The sequence below is a fragment of the Lissotriton helveticus genome, chromosome 1_1 (assembly GCF_964261635.1).
Source record: "Lissotriton helveticus chromosome 1_1, aLisHel1.1, whole genome shotgun sequence".
Lineage (NCBI taxonomy): Eukaryota > Metazoa > Chordata > Amphibia > Caudata > Salamandridae > Lissotriton > Lissotriton helveticus.
Window position 1 is genome coordinate 1,056,723,469 of NC_136057.1, and position 21,358 is coordinate 1,056,744,826.

The 21,358-nt window shown below is 47.0% G+C and overlaps 1 protein-coding gene across 1 annotated transcript in view; it reads right to left on the reverse strand.

Annotated features, from left to right (window-relative positions):
• LOC144820752 (uncharacterized) overlaps positions 1 to 21,339 on the reverse strand; it is a 134,575-nt gene extending 113,236 nt beyond the window's left edge. Inside the window, exons 1-2 of the mRNA XM_078677957.1 lie at positions 21,238 to 21,339; positions 9,285 to 9,351 (exon numbers count right to left, since the gene is read on the reverse strand). The gene's annotated coding sequence lies outside the window, so the exon portion shown is untranslated. The remainder of the gene's footprint in view (positions 1 to 9,284; positions 9,352 to 21,237) is intronic.
• Between the last annotated feature and the right edge of the window lie 19 nt (positions 21,340 to 21,358).

Below are 21,358 nucleotides of genomic sequence, written 5' to 3' on the forward strand. Positions count from 1 at the left end.
CGGGAACGTCGTTCCACAGCCTTTATGGGGAAAAATTCGTCATGTAGATCATGACCAGGAATTAGGTGACACATGGGCTAATATTACTGTTGCAGATGCACGACAAGTTGGTGGTGCAAAGCCTGAGCCCCTGATAGCGGAACTACCTGGTAGGATAGTAGATTACATGAAGACAGTAATGCCTGCTATACGTGTAAATTGGGATAAGTTATCTGCATGCAAGCAAAAGAAAGAAGAAACTGTTTCAGATTTCTTCACCAGATTTGAAGAAACATTCATTGACCACAGCGGTCAAGATATGACCACAGAAGGTGGCCAGAGATTGTTTGTCGATAAATTTGTGCACAATCTGCTTCCAGACTTGTGTAGAAAATTGAAAGATTCAGAAAGCTCTTGGGCAGTCTCATCTTCAGCCCAGATATTAGCTACCGCACAGTACTACGAGAATAGAGACAAGGATGAGAAAGATAAAGTAGAGAAGAAAACTAGAGAACTCAAAACGAAGGTTTTGCTACAGCAAGCCTATCCTCCACGTGGTGGTGGTAATAAAAATAATAATGGTCCGAATCACTACCGGAACACTTTTCAGCAGCCGCAGAGAAACTTGCAGAGATTCGATTACAATCAAAACCGCGTAGGTCCCAATCAGTGTTTATACTGCAAACAAGAAGGTCATTACAAATATGACTGTCCTGCCCTGCCACAACGAACAAACGAATTTTCTGGTGTAAGAGGTCGTGGTAGTCAGCAAGCGCCCAGAGGTAGAGGGCGTGGAAACACCCCTCAGGACGCACGTCCCCTTCCACCACAAAACTCTATGAACAGGTTTGACCAGCAAAATAACGTATCTGACAGGACAGCTCAATACTACGTCGATGAGTATTACACAGAAAATGAGCAGTGGGAGAATAACGATTGCTAGGACGGCCTTAGACAAGGAGAGGGAGTTGTTTCAGTTCCAGTAGATCAGAGTGGACCTTACGTTGAGGTGATTACATCGGGTGTGTCAGAACCTTTTCTGTTGGATACTGGTGCTACAAAGAGTTCTATTATGCACTCCAAACTCCCTGGCGCACCTTTGTCTGGCGAAATGAACGTTTCCGTAGGTTTTTCTGGCGCCCCGGTTAGAAATCCGATTTCTGACCCTTTATCTCTTTCTGTTGGTCCTTGTGAATTCGAAGCACCCCTTATTTTGACAACAGGTTGTGGTGAAAATTTGCTAGGATTAGATTTGCTAAAAAGATTGTATGCGACTTTGTACTGTTCTCCCTCAGGAGTACAACTGACTTTAGGTAAGAAAGTGGTTTCTCCCATATATTTGTCGAGAAATACGCTTCCAACAGAATTGACACTTCTTCCGGATATTCTTTGGGCTACTGGTCCGAATGATGTAGGTCTTTTAGAAATTCCACCATATGTTGTAACATTGAAGTCGAATGTCAAAATGCCACGAATTCCCCAATACAGAATATCCAATGAGGGCGAAAAAGCTTTGCTAGCGATTGTTTACGAGTTGATTGAGAAAGACGTAATTGAGGAAACACGAGGCAATGTTTGCAATAGTCCTGTTCTGCCTGTTTTAAAACGAACTGACCCTTCTCAGCCACCTGTGTATAGATTCGTGATCGATCTTAGGGAAGTAAATAAGATAGTGGTGCCACAATTCCCAGTTGTCCCCGACATTACAACATTATTGACTATGATTCCAGCCTCTGCATCCTGGTTTTCGGTGATTGACCTGAAGAATGCTTTCTTCAGTATCCCGATTGCTGAGGAAAGCAGGGATATTTTTTCCTTTAGTTTAGGTGGTCGCAGTTTTCGCTTTAAACGCGCTCCTCAAGGCTACTGTGAGAGCCCCTCAATATACAGTCAAGCTCTGAAAAGCCAGCTCGACGCGATGGTTTTGCCCAAAGGTTCCACTCTCGTACAGTACGTGGACGATTTGCTCATAGCCGCGGATACTGAGAAAATATGTAAAATGGCCACATTGGCACTACTGCGTCATCTATGTGATCTACATCACAAGGTGTCACTTTCCAAGCTCCAATATTGCCGACAAGAAGTGACCTACTTAGGTCATCTCTTATCGAAGGAGGGAAGGAAACTGACCCCAGAAAGAATTCAGGCAATAGCGAAATTAAATGTGCCAAGAACGCAGAGAGAAGTACGCGCTTTCTTGGGCATTACATCGTACTGTAGACAGTGGATTCCAAATTTTTCGTTATTAGCCAAACCCTTATTGGCACTAACGTGTACAAATACACCCAATCCCATTCCTTGGTCCGATGAGTGTCAGAAAAGTTCTCTCGAATTACGCACAGCATTATGTTCGGCCCCTGTGTTAGGTAACCCCAACTACAGTAAACCTTTCACATTATACGTCCACGAGAAGGAGGGTTGTGCATTGTCTGTGCTGACTCAGTTATATGGAGATAGACAACGGCCATGCGCCTATTTTTCGTCAACTTTGGATCCGGTAGCACGAGCATTGCCAAGTTGTCTAAGGGCCACAGCAGCAGCAGCTGTTTCTATTCGACAGTCTGCAGGTCTAGTAATGAATAATACACTAATCGTGATGGTTCCGCATGCAGTAGACACATTGTTAAATAGGACTAAGACACAGCACTTAACTAGTGCTCGACTGTCCAGTTATGAATTGACGCTACTAGCAAGCCATGTGCACATCAAAAGGTGCAGCACTCTGAACATAGCCACATTGTTACCAATTGCTGAGGAATCGGATGCTTCAGAACAGCACGATTGTTTCCTCAGAACGGAGGAGGAGACAAAAGGGAGAGTTGATCTATTCGATATTCCACTCGCCGAATGTGATGGTACATTATGGGTGGATGGTTCATGCTTTAAACTCCCAAATGGTAACGTGACTACAGCGTATGCTGTCACAACTCTGCACACAATCGTTGAAACTGCGCGAATACCACATGGTTCGGCTCAAGCCGCCGAACTCGTGGCGTTAACGAGAGCATGTGTGTTATCAAAAGGAATGAAAGTGACTGTCTATACCGACAGTCAGTATGCTTTTGGAGTGGCTCATAGTTTTGGTCGATTGTGGAGAGAACGTGGGTTCCTGACTTCGCATGGAGCTAAGATTCAGCACGGTCAGTTGGTGAATGAGCTTCTTGAATCACTGACGTTGCCCCTGAAAGTAGCAGTTGTAAAATGTAGTGCACACAAGAAAGTGATCGATGATGTTGGTCGTGGAAATGCATTTGCTGATGAAACTGCTAAAGAAACGGCAAAGAATGTGATGAGCCGAATGTATGTTGCGAGCCCAGAAAGATGGACTGGTGATGTTGGAATATGTGAAGACACAATAGAAAGTGTGAAGTCCATCCAAGCTGAGGCCACGGAGAAAGAGTTAAGCATGTGGAAAGAAAGTACAGGGAGAATGGATGCAAATGGTTGTTGGATTGAATCGACAGAGCAACAAAGATGGATGTTACCCGATGCATATGTGCCTGCAGTGGTTACAATGGCTCATGGGATGGCCCATATCAGTGCGAAAGGGATTTGCGAGTTGTTGGCCCCAGTGTGGAAGAATTCAGGGATTCCCAAGTGTGCAGAGAATGTTGTCAAGAATTGCATGGTATGTCTGAAACACAATCCTGGTAGGGGAACCCCAACTCCAGCTGGTCATTTCGCACCTCCTACGTATCCGTTCGAGGTTTTGCAGCTAGATTTCATACACATGGAGAGGTGCAACAACTTAAAATATGTGCTCGTGGTTGTTTGCGCCTTCTCAAGGTGGGTAGAAGCCTATCCCCTAAGGGACAATACTGCCTTGTCCACAGCGAAAGCCCTTGTGAAAGAGTTCTTCCCCAGATTCGGAATGCCTAGAATGGTCTGGTCGGACAACGGAAGTGAATTTGTGGGTTGTGTGATGAAACGAGTGTGTGAAGGGCTAGGCATTAGTCAGAAATTCCACGCTGCAAATCACCCCCAATCAGCTGGATTAGTGGAATGTTACAATGGCACGCTTAAACTTAAATTGGCCAAAATCCAAGCGAGCACGGGTCTTAAATGGCCCGACGCTCTACCTTTAGCACTCCTATCCACCAGAATGACTGTGCATTCGCGAATGAAACTCAGCCCCTATGAAATAATCTTTGGTCGGCCAGCCAACATATGGGGAGTGCCTAGGCCCACGAAGTTTAGCGAGCTGCAACACCCCATTTTGCTCGACTATCTGTATGAATTGACGGCTAAATTGCGTGTTTTATATCAACAGGTCCACAACACCTTGCCTCCGGTTTCCGAGACACCGGGTCATTCCATTGACCCTGGCTCCTGGGTTCTGGTCAAGAATTTCCAGAGGACAAGGAACGACCAGCCCAGATGGACCGGACCACACCTCGTCCTCCTGTCTACAAGGTCGACCGTTAAAGTGGAGGGGAAGGCCAATTGGGTCCACGGGATCCATTGTAAGAAAATACCTTTCCCTCTGCCACATGACCAATGGGTCCGGACAGGAGGCACTGACTCAAAGCGCACAACTGATGAACGTGTAAAAGAAGTTAAACGTGATTGTGACAGTAAGAACATTTTTCAAGAAACTACGCCGCCATCAGAACAATTGAACTCTGTGGAACCTGAGCTACTATTTCCGGACCAGACAGCACCCGGGAAAAGACGCTATATTTTGCGACCGAGAAAAGCAGACTAAAGTAAAAGTGATTTATTTTTTGATCCGAGAGAAAAACCTGTGGACTAATAAAATAATAAGTTTTTCCTTCCAAAATGCTATTTTGAAAATGCAGATTCTCCCATCTAGGTAACTTGCTTATTTTTGTTTTTTTTTGAACCGCCATCCGGGTTCCGCTGCTAGGGTCGCGGTTGATTAAAGACTTTTGGGTGCAGCTGACAACAATAGGTTGCTGGTTCCAGTTGGTCGAAGGGAGCCACCCTAGACTGACGGAAGCATCCTTTAGCAGAAACAACCTACCGCCGCGGGCAGCACCTTAGAGAGGATGGAGTTTCCTGATGTGGAGAGAACTGCCAAACAAATGAACTTTAAGCAGAGACTTTTGAAAACAATGAGAAAGAAAATTTTTATAATGATGTGTATTTTTATGCTATTTAGCGTAATGGTGTTTTTGATAAGCTATGTTTTATTCTCTTCTCATATGACATTCACGCCTACTACATCGCCCATACCTCCCCCTACGGTTTCCTCTCATTCTTTCCACTCTTTGCCTGACCACGAATCAAATAGGAGATTAGAGTTCATTAATAACTCCTTCGTTCAGCTATTACACCAACACCAACTTGTAATGAACACAACCAACTGTTGGGTGTGTGGCCTCATGCCCCACACCACGGATAGAGGTATCCCCTATTTGGTCCTGCCATTTAGTCACAATGGGTCAGTATGGGCATATAGGACAATGTTCATATATGCACGAGAAATCCAACCCCTACGTTCTGTAAAAGACAACCTCAAGACTAGCGCCCTAGTGAAGGGTATAGTTGACATGATCAAGGAAGTGACTTCTTACGAAGATACCCCGGACGATGAGATACTTGCATATGCAGGTTGGAATGTGACCGGATATGGCACTACATTAAGTGAGAAACAGCAAGCCAAGAGATCGTCCCCTATCTGGATCGTACCCCATCAAGGTCACCTGTGTCTGCAAGGTATTGGTAGGAATACCAGAGCTCAGCTAGGGAAGAGTGTCTGCACAGAAACGTACGTTTTTGGATCTCAGACTTCCCCTGCCTTTTTAGCCGCAAAGGGTACTTATTTCATCTGCCACGATAGAGCCTATACATGGTTGTCCCCTGACTTCTCGGGCTCATGTTTTGTTTCATTCCTGTTACCTCCCACCTACACAGCAGCGGCGGATTACCATCGGACAAGGGTAGTTAGAGGTGTTTTGAGTAAAGAAGACACTGCAGGTCAAGAATTTGGTGACTTTGCAATGGGTGTTCTGCCGTTCTGGGGAGCCATGGCTAACAGCAGAAACATAAGGCAATTGACAAGGGTAGTTGAATCCACCGTGATTGAAACTGCTGGTGCCCTTAGTAACCTGACTGCTGAGCTCCAGTCGGATCGACTGATGACCCTTCAGAACCGGGTCGCTTTGGATGTAATACTTGCGGACCGAGGTGGAGTATGCAAATTGATCCAGTCCAGTTGTTGCATTTTTATTCCAGATAATGCTCCAACAGTGTACGGGGCCATCTCCAAACTACATAAGATTTCCGAATCTATTCATGTGGATAAAGGAGATTGGTCATTAATGGGATGGTTCTGGGGACTGATATCTGCCTGGGGATGGAAAATTCTGATGGTCATTGGGATGGTCTTAGCCATTCTTTTCCTGTTCTGTCTATGCATACAGTGTGCTCCTGCAATATGTGGCCTCTGTGCTACATCATGTGTAAGGAAGCCTGTGTCAAGACATGAGCTCAGCACTAGAATGATGTTGCAGCAACATCTCAATGACTTTGGGAATATAGATCTGGACTCAGATTAACATGAGGATAGATTAATTGCCTATGTAAGGGCAAAAGGAGGGTCTGTGGTTCTGAAAAATATGGATCCGTAATAGTACCGGACTCGAGAATAAAAACTTCGTCGAAATAGGACGAATTTGGTATCAAAAGACCGATAATGACGAGTACATCAAGTACATATATTTTCGGCATATTCGAGTGACAATTTCACCTCGAAATCGTCATTTACCTTCTGAACCCTTAGTTGCATGTTGCCCTCTACATAGGCCTTAATCCAGTCGAATTTGATTCCACAAGGACACATACTCCTTAATCGACTTCTTCCTGACCCCAGTACAAGTTAGAACCATTGCCCCAGGCCGAGCTCGTTAGGTCAGTTCCCTCCCAGTGGCCAAGCAAGATAGTATCTAGGCCCAACCGGCCATAAAGCCATTTCAGCACGCACACCTGCCATATCTCGCTCACATCTTTCTTCACTCCTTTTCCTCACTTATTTTATGGTGGGGAGGTGACCATTTTTATTAGGGGTCCAGCGATATCTGATGAAATGTTGGGCCTTGCCGGATGATTTGTTATGGGCAGCACGACGTGAAATATGTACATGTCATCATGACTCTGCTTTCTTTTTGTAATCAGTAACCATAAATGAAATACCACGCACCCAAGGAATGTTTCGCCAAAGGGTAAATATTGTGTATAAGAAGAGAAGCCTAACTTTGTGAAAGTGTGCAGTCTCCTGAATATACTTGTATCGTACTTCTAGGACCCTGTCACCTTGGTTGCAGCCAATAAACGAATCTTTGACTTCACCTGGAAGACTCTGAAGTTTCTGTGGGTCTGACTCAGGAGAACCCGAGGTCTTTGGTGTGTTGATCCCCTGGCACCGCTGGGTTACCGGTTCGGTACCGGTTCCTAAAAACCCAGTACCTCAGTGCAAATGCAATGTTCTTGTATTTTCGTCACAATAAAATACACTGAACATAATCTTCACAAAAGTTATTTACAAACGTTTAAGCTATTGCCATTATAAATTACAATAAATTTTATTCAAGTATTAATTATTTACAAAATTAAAAGCCATTGTTATTTGCAATATCAATACATCTAAGTCACGTAAATACAACACACATTGCATTACAAATGCTATAGGTGTCACATTTGCGAAAGTTAAAACTATTGACATTGTAACTGACAAAGCTATTACTTTTGCTATTTTCAAAACCAACACATAAATAAAAAGTGTCATTTACAATACCAATTGCTCAAACGTTCCTAATGCGAGACCTATTGCATTTCCAATGCTTGTTTTCTTTCTGAAGACTGCTTAGATTTGAAGTTGACCCATGTCTGATGATGCGCTTCTTCCAATTCTGTTATTTATTTATAACCAACCTCGTCTGTTGAGTTTTCTTCTTCTAAGATTGGCCCTCATGGTCCCGGCATGCTATGTGTTGTTGGGGTGTGTAGGCATGTGAGAAGGGATAATGTGCGGCATGGCTAGACACTTATGAGGTCCCAAAGGCGAGATCTATTGGCTATACCAATGCTTGTTTGAATATTGGCACTATGATGGAATTCTTCCATGAGGTCCGGGGGCAGTCTCCAACTGCTGCTCTAAACACGTTTGTTAAAAATGTAGCCCAAACATGGCATTCTGTTTATAGAAATCTAACAGAGCCGGGAGCCTTTCCGACCAGGCACCTAAGAATAGCTTTAGGCACTGACAGCAACATAATAACTTAACCCGTTGCGTGCTTCGAATGGCCCCCGGCCATATGATGTAACGGTGGGCATGTGCAAAGGACGGACGAGGGCAGTCCAAACCCCGACCACTCATTAATTTGCCCACACAGCGGGGGAATTTGCGCAGCGCTCAAGGGGTTACAAGGGATGCTGGACCCCGAATTATATTAGGTGCATCCAGGGATGGTGTATGAAGTGATGAATCAGCCTCTTGGCAAACGTTTTGAAAAAATGAGACACTCGCTCTTCAGCTGGGATATGTCACTCTATTCTAGGGTTGTCATTCTCAGAAAAATAAGGCCGACTTAGAACTTCCAAAAATGCACATTATCCCCAAGTTCTGTTGCAGCGAAGCTACCACATCCTCCCATGCCCTCCTTCTCAACTCCTGCTTTCTTCTATCAAGGCTCGTTTTCTACGTATGTCTTGCCAATCTGACTTTCTCAATATTACAAGGTAAAGTATAGGTTGTCAATTTTGGATGTTTTAAAGCAGCAGTACATGCAGGATTGAACCAATTATAAATTGAGCAGTTCTCGTTAGATCTCTTTTCAGTTAACATACCAGACACCTTATTACAAACTTCTTTGTAATTAACCAACACCTCCTGGTGCTTGGCTTCTTTTAATAAACAGCACATCCGATAAATTCAAGCATTAAAAGGTAAAACAGCACTTCATGCAAAACACCTTTATTAATTGGTGCTGAATAATGTGTGTGTAAACAATCTAGCTCTTCACACACTGCTGGATATGTACTACAGAAAGCATTGGCGTGTGCACACTAACGTTATTATGAATGAGGAGACTGCATACTGCCTCCATAACAGCAACAGTTTCATCCTCTACCTCTTCAAATAGACCCACATCAGACCTCTTCTTAACTTCCAGTTAGTAAGTCCTTAAAAACAGACATTTTTTCCCATTTCATGTGGACTCCCTTGTTCGGACAGTACTGAAGATCAGAAGAGCATCCTGGTTTTTGGACATTTGTGAAGGGATAGTTTGAACAAACTGAAACTGGGTTGTGGTCTATTACAATTCACACATATCTAATTTTACCTGGTATAGCACACTGAACCTCACGTCATTCCGTTGCACGTCATTCCCTTGCTGTGAAACGCACAATCTGAAACAAAACAAAAACATAATATGCGCACAATGAGAATTACAGTTAGTAACAACACATTACAGTACAGTCCAACAATGAGCAATGTAGTTTCTTTACACACTCGCATCGGATGAGTTGCCCAGAACCGCAACTGACAACGTTTTTCAGCACATCAGAAATAGAACAGTCATGAAAACATGGCAGAACGGCATGACAGTCTCCTACATGGATAAAACCGAGAGGATCCTCTCCCTCACCAATGAACCCACAGACAGCAGAATCAACTTCCACAGCGGAATGAAGGTCATTGCCACCTAGATTAAAGATAGTTGCCTCAAATTCAAGTTGGACAAGACCGACGTACTCATCCTGGGACCCGACCCCTCAGCTTGGGACGGCTCCTGGTGGCCCGCCACATTGGGAATGCCACCCTTGATCACGCACGTACACTCGGCATCATACTGGACTCCTCGCTCACAATGAACCTCCAGATCAAAGCTGTATTCTCATCATGATTACACATGCTCCGCCTGCCTCGAAAGACTTCCAGATGGATCCCCACAGAATCCAGAAAGACCGTCACCCACTCACTCATCACCAGTATACTCGACTACAGCAATGCACTAAACGCCTGCGGCACCCAGAAATTCCTTAGGAAACTACAGAACATTCAAAACTCTGCAGCCAGAATGGCACTCCGCAGCCCCATCACCGAATACCTACAAGAACTCCATTGGCTCCCAGTCAACAAAAGAATTGCCTTCAAGCTCCTCACACATGCCTACAAAGCTCTCCACGATGCGGGACCAGTATATCTGAACCACTGACTCTCATTCCAAGTACCCACCAGACACGTTCGCTCCACCCAACTGGCCCTGGCCACCGTCCCAGGGATCCACAAAACCAGAGTCGGCTGGCACGGATCAGGGGTGGCAGGCGGGGGTGGCGCGGCAAGAAGGGAGGCGAGATGGGGGAAAGTATCATTAACCTCTTTGCAGATGTTCACCTCCTCGCTGCGTCTCTCCTCCACATCCCTCCCTCTGCCACAACAGGTAGCATCCAGGCTTCCCAGAGCCAATAACAACACTGCAATGCAGCATTGTGACTGGTCTGAGTGCCGTGGTTCAGCGCTCACACAGGGACCGGGGCCTGGGCAAGTTCTCCACCCAGGCTGCATTACAGCATGGGTAGAGAACATGCGAAATGCGCATGAATGTTTGGTCGGCCAAACATTCATGCGCACTTTACAGAGTGCCCACTACTCCCCCCCCGCTCTGAGAGCAGAGCAGCTCTGGCCCTACAAGCAGCCGCACTGCTCAGGAGGAAACAATTAAATGATCATAACATTGGCATTATCATTTTATTTGCCTTTTAATGCACTGCTTAAAAGCAGTGGGGCGATGCTCCTCCGCCCTTAACGGAGAAAGCCACCACTGGCCAGAGGAAGATCCTTCTACCTCGCCTCCAAGACCCGGAACACTTTGCGTCTCCACCTCAGGCAATCCCCGTCGCTAACCCAATTCAGGAAGGATCTCAAGACCTGGCTCTTCAACTGAACCCCTGCGCCCAGCTGGATCAGAAGCCCCCCTTTCCTCAGCGCCTTGAGACCCTTACAGATGAGTGGCTGTGGTATATAAAACCCTGACTGATTGATCCTCATTTTCCAATACATGAAGCAAAGCCAGTCCAGAAATAAATGATATATTGACTTCCAACATGAGAGGTGGCAGGCTTGTTAGAAACATCAGACAGTGAACCAGAAGCCAAAGAGACCTTCTCACAGTCTCCTAAAAGAACACCCATACAGCAAGGGAAACTTTCTTTCTGACAGGAGCAAGGTGCCACCCTGTGCAACAAGCAAACGTGTTGTTTGAGCCCCAAAACATTCATGAACATTCCTGTGGTGTCTCTGGGAGCTCCCACACTTTACATATCCCACCTGCGCAGCTCAGCTGGACAATCAAGCTCATACTCCAGGGTGAAACAGAAATGCATGCAGTGACAAAGTGTTCATCTGGTGATTATAACGATCTTATTACACGTTAGAAGAATTCCAGCATTAAAAGGTAAGACTGCACTAGGTGCAAAACATCTTTAGTAACCCCATCGCCGCGGGGCTGATTCCCCCGTGGCGCGGGGTGGAGGGGGGCCAATGCGCGGCACCGCAGTGCTGATGACGAGCTCGGCTCGTCATGCAGCACGGTGGCGCTGAGCTCGTCATGGCCCGCCCGCTCAATGGAACGCCCAGCACAGCGGGCAATCATCCCAGCGTGGGCGTTCCGTGGAGGCCATGATGAGCTCAGCTCGTCATCAGCACAGCGCCACCGTGCTGCATGACGAGCTGAGCTCGTCATCAGTATGGAAGAGGTTAATTGGTGAGCAATAATGTGTGTGTAAACAGTATGCCTCTTCGCACACTGCAGGATATGTACCAAAGATACCATTGGCGTGTGCACAGTGACGTTATTATGAATGAGGAGACTGCATACTGCCTCCATAAAAGTAGCAGTTTCATCCTCGATCTTTCCAAACAGACCTACATCACACCACACCTTAACCCCTTCGCCGCGAGGCTAATTCCCCTGCGGCGCAGGGGGACGGGGGACGCGCGCGGCGGCGCGGTACTTATGACGAGCACAGCTCGTCATGAGGCACAGTGGAGCTGTGCTCATCATGACTCCGCCCACTTAAAGGAACACCCCGCACAGGAAGGGAATTAGTCCCGCGTGGGCGTTCCACGGCCGTTATGACGAGCTCAGCTCGTCATGAGCACAACTCCACTGTGCCCTCCTGGAAGAGGTTAAGAACCTACACTGGCTCCCGATCCAGAAAAGATGCCAGTTCAAGAGGTTGACCAATGCATACAAAGCACTGCACAAAATAAGAACAGCATAAATCAACATAGCACGACCTTTCACCAACCAACCAGACACCTACAATCCACTTCCCTCTTCCTTGCAGATGCCAGTAGCCACCGAGCCAACAGTGGAGGTCAATCTTTCTCATACCTGGTGACCAAAGTTTGGAACAACCTTTCCCTGTATCCTCGGGACCACCTCATGCTCCAGCAATTCAGCAAAAAACTCAAGACCTGGTTGTCCGATTGAACAGAGCACCATGCCACAGCTAGCAACTCTAGCGCCTTGAGACCCTCAAGGATAATTTGCCACGCTTTATAAATGATTGATACACTGATTACAGTGTCAAAGAAAAGGAAATTAGGAAAGCGGCAACAAAACAATCAGCGTAATTGACCTTCCAAAGTGCCACTGAAAATATACACCATTCAAGGCCTGGATTATTACCTTGATGTACACATCTAAAAAGTAATAAGATCTATCCTTAATATAATGCTCTTATATATATATATATATATATATATATATATATATATATATATATATATATATATATATATATAACCTTTAGCCCGCAAAGGAGGGCTCCCAGGTCAAACAGGATTACTTTAGAAGCCATCCCAGAGTCATTGGATGATCATCCAACTACCTTAGAAGTCATTTACACGTCATCAGACATCATCAAGCTCTTAAAGTCATAAGCAAGCTGCAGAAGCTCGGCCTGATGATTTGAGGATGACTTGAAAATGAGTATCTGATGACTTTAGTAGGTGTCATTATTCGTGATGATTTAAGGAGGACTTGAAAATTAGTATCTGCTGACTTTAGTAGGTGTCATTATTCGTGATGATTTAAGGAGGACTTGAAAATTAGTATCTGCTGACTTCAGAAGGTGTCATTATTCCTGATGATCTGAGGAGGACTTGTAAATGACTCTCCGATAACTTTACAAGATGACATTGTTCCTGATGACTTTGGGGTGATTTGAAAATAAGCATCTGAATACTTCAAAGGTACTATTGTGTTTTCAATAAGATGTTTTTGCGTCTGGTGATTTTAACAGGAATTGTTTGTCTATTTAAAGAGCACGTCCACACTTTGGTTTCAGTTTTCCAGACAAATGCAAACTGTTGGATGATTGCACAATGAATTGCAGATAAACGTCTGACCTCCTGCAGCTGGGAGCCCCAAAACCCAAACACACCCTGAACCCCCAAATTAACCCTTGCACCCCAAAACCCAAACACACCCTGAACCCCAATATTAACCCTTGCACCCCAAAACCCAAACACACCCTGAAACCCAATATTAACCCTTGCACCCCAAAACCCAAACTCACCCTAAACCCTAAAATTAACCCTGGCAACCCAAACACACCCTGAACCCCCAAATTAACCATGGCACCCCAAAACCCAAACACACCCTAAACCCTAAAATAAACCATGACACCCCAAAACCCAAACTGAACCCCCAAATTAACCCTTGCACCCCAAAACCCAAACACACCCTGAACCCCCAAATTAACCCTTGCAACCCAAAACCCAAACACACCCTGAACACCCAAATTAACCCTTGCACCCCAAACCCAAACACACCCTAAACCCTAAAATTAACCCTGGCACCCCAAAACCCAAACACACCCTGAACCCCCAAATTAACCCTTGCACCCCAAACCTAAACACACCCTAAACCCTAAAAGTAACACTGGCACCCCAAAACCCAAACACACCCTGAACCCCCAAATTAACCCTTGCACACCAAACCCAAACACACCCTAAACCCTAATATTAACCCTTGTACCCTAAAACCCAAACACACCCTAAACCCTAACACTAACCCTGGCACCCCAAAACCCAAACACACCCTGAACCCCCAAATTAACCCTTGCACCCCAAAACACAAACACACCCTGAACCCCCAAATTAACCCTTGCACACCAAACCCAAACACACCCTAAACCCTAATATTAAACCTCGCACCCCAAACCCAAACATGCTCTAAACCCTTAAATTACACCTGGCCCCCAAAAACACAAACCCACCCTCAACCCTAAAATGACCATGTACGCCCTAAAATGTCGATTTTCCAGTTTTAATGTAAAGAAAATCATGATTTTATTAAAAAAGGCACGGAGGCTAATATTATGCATATCCCTTTTATTACCGCCCAAACACAGCAGCAACAATATCTTAGAATTTAGAATATATCCAAACATTCCAGAACTTTAGAACATGTATAAGTCCCTATGACCAGCAGCCATCTTCCTCTTTTGTGACTGCGAAAAACAATAAATAATAAGTTCCAAAACGCCACCGTCTCCAAATCTTCTTAAACTCCACCATCTTCATCTTCTTCCTTATCCTTTAAAACAAAACAAATTAATTAAATTCAGGGCGGGCACAGCGGAGGGATAATATTAGCCTCCGTGCCTTTTTTAATAAAATCATGATTTTCTTTACATTAAAACTGTGGAAAATCTGCATTTTATGTCAAAGGCCCGGAGGCCAACATTATGCATGTTCTAAGTTCTTCCAAAATCTTTCCCAAAACATTTTCCACAGGCTTAAAGTAAAACTTTCTAAAAGTTGAATCATTTGACCAATCTGCAGCCTTTAAAATACCACCCAAACTAAACCCTTTCACAAATGCTTTCCTAGCCATAGCCCCTCTAACTGAATGAGACCCAAAAACACCAATATCCCCCCCAGCCTTGACCATCACATTTCTTATCCATCTTGCCAATGTAGAAGTTTACACTGCCTTAAATGGCTTAACATATGAGATCAGCAATTATTTACAATCTCCTTTCCTAAATGCAAAAGTTCTTTTCTCATACTCCTTCAAACATTTAACCACACACAAAGAACTTTCACCCTCTGAATACGGGTAAAAAATCATCCTTGACATAGTCTTAGTCCTTCTCTTTAACTCAAAACATACTCCTTCTGCTTGATAAAACCTTGAGTTAACATCCAAAGCTCTAACATCTGATACTTTCCTAAAAGAGACCAAACATAAAATCATCGTTATCTTCCATGTTAAAAACTTCAAATCCAAATCTGCATTCTTTCCCCAACTCTCAAGCTCTCTGAACACCAAAGAAACATCCCAAAGAGAATCATACTTTGACGGATTAACCACCCTTACACTCTTAACCAACCTCCTGACTAAAGCATGTTGCCCCACTGGAACTCCATCTACCAAACCATATCCTACTGAAATGCAGATCTACTCAAATTAACCGAATTATACGCCAAACCACTACAAAAAAGAACTGATAAATAATTCGCCACCTCTACCACGGGTGCCGAAACGGGATCCAAACTCCTCTCAACACACCAATCATTCCACTTTCTCTAAGCTGATCCATACACCCTAGATGTTCCCTTAGACCACGACTTTGACACAAGCTCTTCAGCCTCCTTTGACAATCCCTGCATCTGCCAAACCCTCCTGAATTCAACCATGCCATCAACTTCAACTGCCCCGAGATCACAAGGTCGTGAAAATTTCCTTGAACATCCTCCAAAATCTCCCTGCAATCTGGAAGAATTACTGGATCCTCCACCAACAACTCCATCACATCCGGGAACCATACCTGCGCTTTCCAAAAAGGAGTTATCAGAACCAACTCCACCTCCTCCCTTCTGACCTTGTTCAGAACTCTTTGAATAATTGAAAATGGGGGAAACGCATAACTTCTTCCCCCTTTCCAGTTCTGCAGGAAAGCATCCACTCCCTTCGCTTCTGGATCCGGCCTCCAACTGTAAAATTCCTTCAACTGAGCATTGAACCTGTCCGCAAACACATCCACATACAAAGGCCCCCACATTTCTTCCAGACTTAAAAATACGTCTCTCTTTAACCTCCAACTGCTCGCATCCCTCAGGTATCTTGAATAGCAGTCCGCTTCTACGTTGCTCAACCCTGGTATATATTGAGCCTGCACCACAATCTCCCTTTCCAGACAAAACTTCCAAAACTCCTTCGCTAGTTCTGATAACCCTCTCGAACACGGACCACCCATCTTGTTCACATACTGAACTGCAGACAAATTGTCCATCTTCAGAAGCACACAACATTTCATCCTGTCCCTCACAAAGCTCTTTATCGCGAACGAACCCGCCAACAACTCCAAACAATTTATGTGCAAATGTTCTTCCTCTTTTGACCATTGACCCCCTGTTGAAATCTCTCCACACCGTGCTCCCCAACCGTTCAAACTCGCAACCGATTCTATCTCCACTTCCGGCATCATACCAAATATCGCTCGACCATTCCAAGTTTCCAGACTCATCAGCCACCACTCCAATTCCTCCTGTGACTCCTGATTCAACACAACCCTCTGTGAATACCTCACATCTTTCCTCAAATAATGTGCTTTCAACCTCTGCAATGCACGATAATTTAGGGGAGCTGGGAATATTGCCTGAATCGAAGACAGAAGAGCCAACAGACGTGCCAACTGCCTCAAAGTAATCCAATCCGCAGACTTCACTCTCCTCACTTCCTTCCTGTTCTTCCTCACCTTCTCCATAGGCAACTTCAACGCACAATCCAACGTCTGTATCTTGAAACCTAAAAACGTCATCTCCTGTCTCGGAACCATACAAGACTTCTCTTTGTTCACAACAAATCCCAAATCCTCTATTACTTTCACCGCAAACTCCGCATGTTCCTTCGCCAACATTCTCCCTTCTGCCAATATCAGAATATCGTCTAGATATATTATCAGTCGAATCCCCCTTGACCTCAACCAAGCCGCAATTGGTCTCATCACTTTGGTGAAGCACCAAGGAGCTGACGTCAAACCGAAAGGGAGCCTTTTGAACCTCCAACGCCTCCCTAACCACCTGAACTGAAGATAATCTCTTTGTTCCTGAATCATCGGGATTGTTAAATAAGCATCCTTTAAGTCCAGCCTCGTCAACCAATCCCCTTTCCTCAACAAGTCTCTTAACTCAAATCGGCACGGACAGCTGTGGTAATATGCACCCGATGGTGAGGAAGGCTGGCGCCGGACATCGAGAGGCCAAGACGTCTACAAAACGTCCTACCCGCCCGAACAACCCGACACGCAAAATTCAGATACCCCAAAAGCTTCTGAACCTTCCGCAGTTCCAATTTGCGCTCGCCCAGCACCAACCTGATAAAAGCAGACATCTCCCGCACTTTGTCAGCAGGCAAGCGTGCCACCATAGCCAGGGTATCGATCTCAATCTCCAGAAAAATCAGAGAAGTACACGGACCCTCGGTCTTATCCGGCGCTAAAGGAACGCCCAGCTCCGCAGACATAGCCTGAAAAGTATCCAAAGCCAACTGACACTGTCCAGACTGACCCTCACCAATGAAAAGAAAGTCATCAAGGTAATGGCAGACCAGGGCGTGGCCGCTGATGAAAGTGAAGCGCCACTGCAGAAATGAACTGAATGTTTCGAAGAGGGAACAGGACACCGAGCAGCCCATGGGCAACACCTTATCCACATAGAAATAACCACCAAAGTGCATACCCAAGAGACCAAAATCCCAAGGATGAATGGGCAGAAGCCGGAAAGCTGACTGAATGTCGCTCTTCGCCAGCAGGGCACCAACACCTGCCACGCGAACGAGCCGCAAGGCGTCGTCCACGGAAGCATATGTCACAGTAGAATCAGCCGGGTCAATGAAATCGTTGATGGAAACACCCTCAGGCCAAGAAAGATGATGAATGAGGCGAAACTCCCCAGCCGCCTTTTTTGGCACCACACCCAGCGGAGAGACTATCAAATCAGGGAGAGGACAGCGAAGAAAAGGACCAGCAATCCTGCCCGCCGCAAGCTCAGCATCCAACTTCTTCTGCACAACCTGTGGGGACTCCTTGGCAGACTTGAGATTGTCAGACCACCTGCCCAAACGGGGGCCTTGATACCCAATCCTGAAACCTACTCTGAAACCCCAGGACAAAATCTTGGCAGCCTCAAAATCAGGATAGTCCACCAACCACAAATCAAGGACGTCCAGTTTAATAGGAGTAGGAGCCCTTTGAGACAAAGTGAGAAGGCTGTCCCCTGCCCCCCGAACCCCTCCCCGGGTCTCCAAAACGCTGTCCGGGAAAACACTGGGTGAGAGCATGCCGCCCCCCACACTGCGAACACTCATGCTTATATCTGCATGCTGGTCGGTTACACGAACCCCTGTTAAAATGCCAGCACGCGCCAGAGGAGGAGAACTGTCCTCTGCCCCAAACCCCCGCCCCAGCAAGAGCGGGGCGAAATGGAAAGGGCCGATAATGTACCGGTTGCCCGCTAGCCGTGTGGGTCGTAGCGGGCGGGTGAGCAGATGCCATCCACTGGAGCCACAATTCCGCATCAACCTCACCCCATGAACGCTCTGGAAAAACACTCATACGGGCCCGGAACTCCTCGTCGTATGACAACCAGGCAAAGCCTCCAAAATAACTATGCGCTTTACGGATGACATCAGCATATTTAAACATGTCGACCGCCTTACTCGGATGACGCTGGCAATAAACGCTGGCATAAATTAAAAAGGCCGAAGTCCAGTTCTCAATAGACTTCGGGACTCGAGGCCTCCGAGCCAATTCCAATTCCTCCTCCTTCGACCCTTCCTTAGCTTGGACATTGCGATGGAGAAGCCGAAACACATCCACAAATTCACCATTTCAGATGCGAGTTTTAGTTTTCTCAGACAAATGGGACCCCAAAGGCATCCCCACCCCAGAATATGGCAATTTTTTAGGCAGGATACTATCCTCCGTAGCAGGCTGTGCAGCAGCCACCCCAGCCCCAACAGAAGAAACTTCCCCCGCATTGTGCACAGTAGAAACCTTCAAACTCACCGGTCGCTCAAGCCTCGGTGCCAGAGCGACTCGCTCACCAATAACCCCATCACCCGTACCGATTGATCGGGTACGCTTAGCCGGGAGACTCTCCCTTGGGTTCCACACAGCCCACCATCCATCCTTACCTCTAGGCAACTGTGCCGACTTCTGCTGAAAATCCACATGATCCCCTGGAGGTGGTCTACTCCTCGCCGCCTCACGTACCGCTGCATGGTCCGCACATGACGCCTGCAAGATACGAGAAACAGGGAGTTGCCCCAGCCCACCCCTCTGGGCCCGTGCTGCCAAAAGCCCAACATCGTTATCCTCAATTCCCCTTCTTCCAAATCATTTCCATAAATATCCAAATGTAAGGCATCACCAGAAAAAGAAACTTGTGCACTGCCACTGGGCAGAGCCCCATCCCCAATACCCCCATCAGAAAACTGCCAATCAATATCATGAAAACTCCGCGCGCGCATAGCTGCAGAAGAGAGATCCGCTCCAGATAACTCTCCCGTGATCCCACCACTGGAAACAGCCGTATGGACAGTTCCCAAGCCCGTAGAACCAGGCAACAGCCGCCCAGCTGGAGGAACAACCTGAAAAGTGCGGCCGCTCAAGCCAGAATGCGAAGAATCAGTAAAACTGCCCCCCCCCCACAGCGGCAAGGGAAACCCCAAAGGAGGACCCAGCAACCTGCGCCAACCCAGAGCCACCACCCGACCCAGTCGCCAAACCACCCTGGGAAGCACCAGGCTTCGCCCGAGGGGCCGGGAACAACACGTGGCAGGGAACAGAGGGAGCCCCCCCAATGTCCAGACCCAGCCCACCAGACGCCAAGGACTGCGGGGAAGCAGAAGGGGGGGGGGAGCCCCCGAGAGGGAAAAAACAGGCAGCGCAGGAGGAGCAGGCCCGGAGTCTGGGCAGCCCCGAGCCAAAACAGTGAAGGGTGGAGAGCGTGCCCCAGCACGGGGGTGGCAGGGGACAGCTGGTAGCACTGCCCATTCACCCACAAATAGGGCGAAGCCCCGTCAGACACAGAAGGGGAGGGGCCCCCAGGAACAGTGGCAGTAGCCTGTGCCCGGGCGAGGCATGTAGGGTCGAGGCTCCGCCCCCGCCCCAGAAACAACAGAAGACTTCCCAGGAGGGGGCCCAACCAAACGCTGGGCCTGCAGGCCCACAGAACGCCCCCGCCTCCCCCCGGGCGCCCCACGCAAGCCAGCACTTCCAAAAGGTAAAAGACATACCTGCTGGTGGGCGCCCGGGTCAACCGGCGGGGGCCCCGAGTCTGCGGGAACCTGGGCCGGCATATGCAAAGCCGCCGGCATGGCCGCTTCACCGTCTCAGTCGTCGTCCGGGTCAGGTGACAAACATGCAGTCACCGCCCAAGACACGCCCTCAGCAGCCTTGCGAGGGGGGCGGGCCAAACCCACCCACGCCTCCGCCGGCACTCCGGGCCGCAGGAGGTCCTCACGCCCAGCGGCGCAAAGCGTCTGTACAGCCCACCGAACCTCCGCCGCCTCCTCCATGGCCCCCAGGCAGATAGCAGGTAAGCGCAAAAAGAACCTCCCTTCCCTAGCCTCCCGCTACGCACTTCCAGCCCGCCTGCCTAATCCCCCTTATAAACCCCTAATCAACCCCACCTGTTCTTCCCTCGCACGAACGCACCCAGGGAACGACTGGCTCTCCCTGGGTCCCCACCTTCAAAATAATATTAAGAATTTTAACAGAGTACTTATCTTATGCTCGAGCAGCAACAAAAGAGGAAGATGGCTGCTGGTCATAGGGACTTATACATGTTCTAAAGTTCTGGAATGTTTGGATATATTCTAAGATATTGTTGCTGCTGTGTTTGGGCGGTAATAAAAGGGATATGCATAATGTTGGCCTCCGGGCCTTTGACATAAAATCCAAAAGCCCTACAAACCCCCAAACTGTTTATGAACGCGGAATGCCGGGAGGCGCTGCTGTGATATGATACTTTCTGTACCCCCAGGCTGCACTTCCTTCATAGAGTATTTCCATAAACACATAGTTTAGTGGAATCCGATTGTTAGACTCTTTAAACAACTGCGGACAGACCTGCACATGGCCCGAGGAATATGTCTTGCAAAGGAAAACAAGCTTTGTCGTCATGGTGACTGCCGAATTCACTCCATCACAATACTAAAATACATTTTTAAAAAGCACATCTGCCTCGAACACAATGCCAAAATCACCTACTGTAAACCATCAGTCTGCCGGCTGGCTGGGTTTCGAACAGCAGATCCTCAATGGAGAGCAGCTCTCTCACCTTTTCATAATACGGAAGCCGGTGGATTTCTCTAGCTAAAGCCTACGCAGA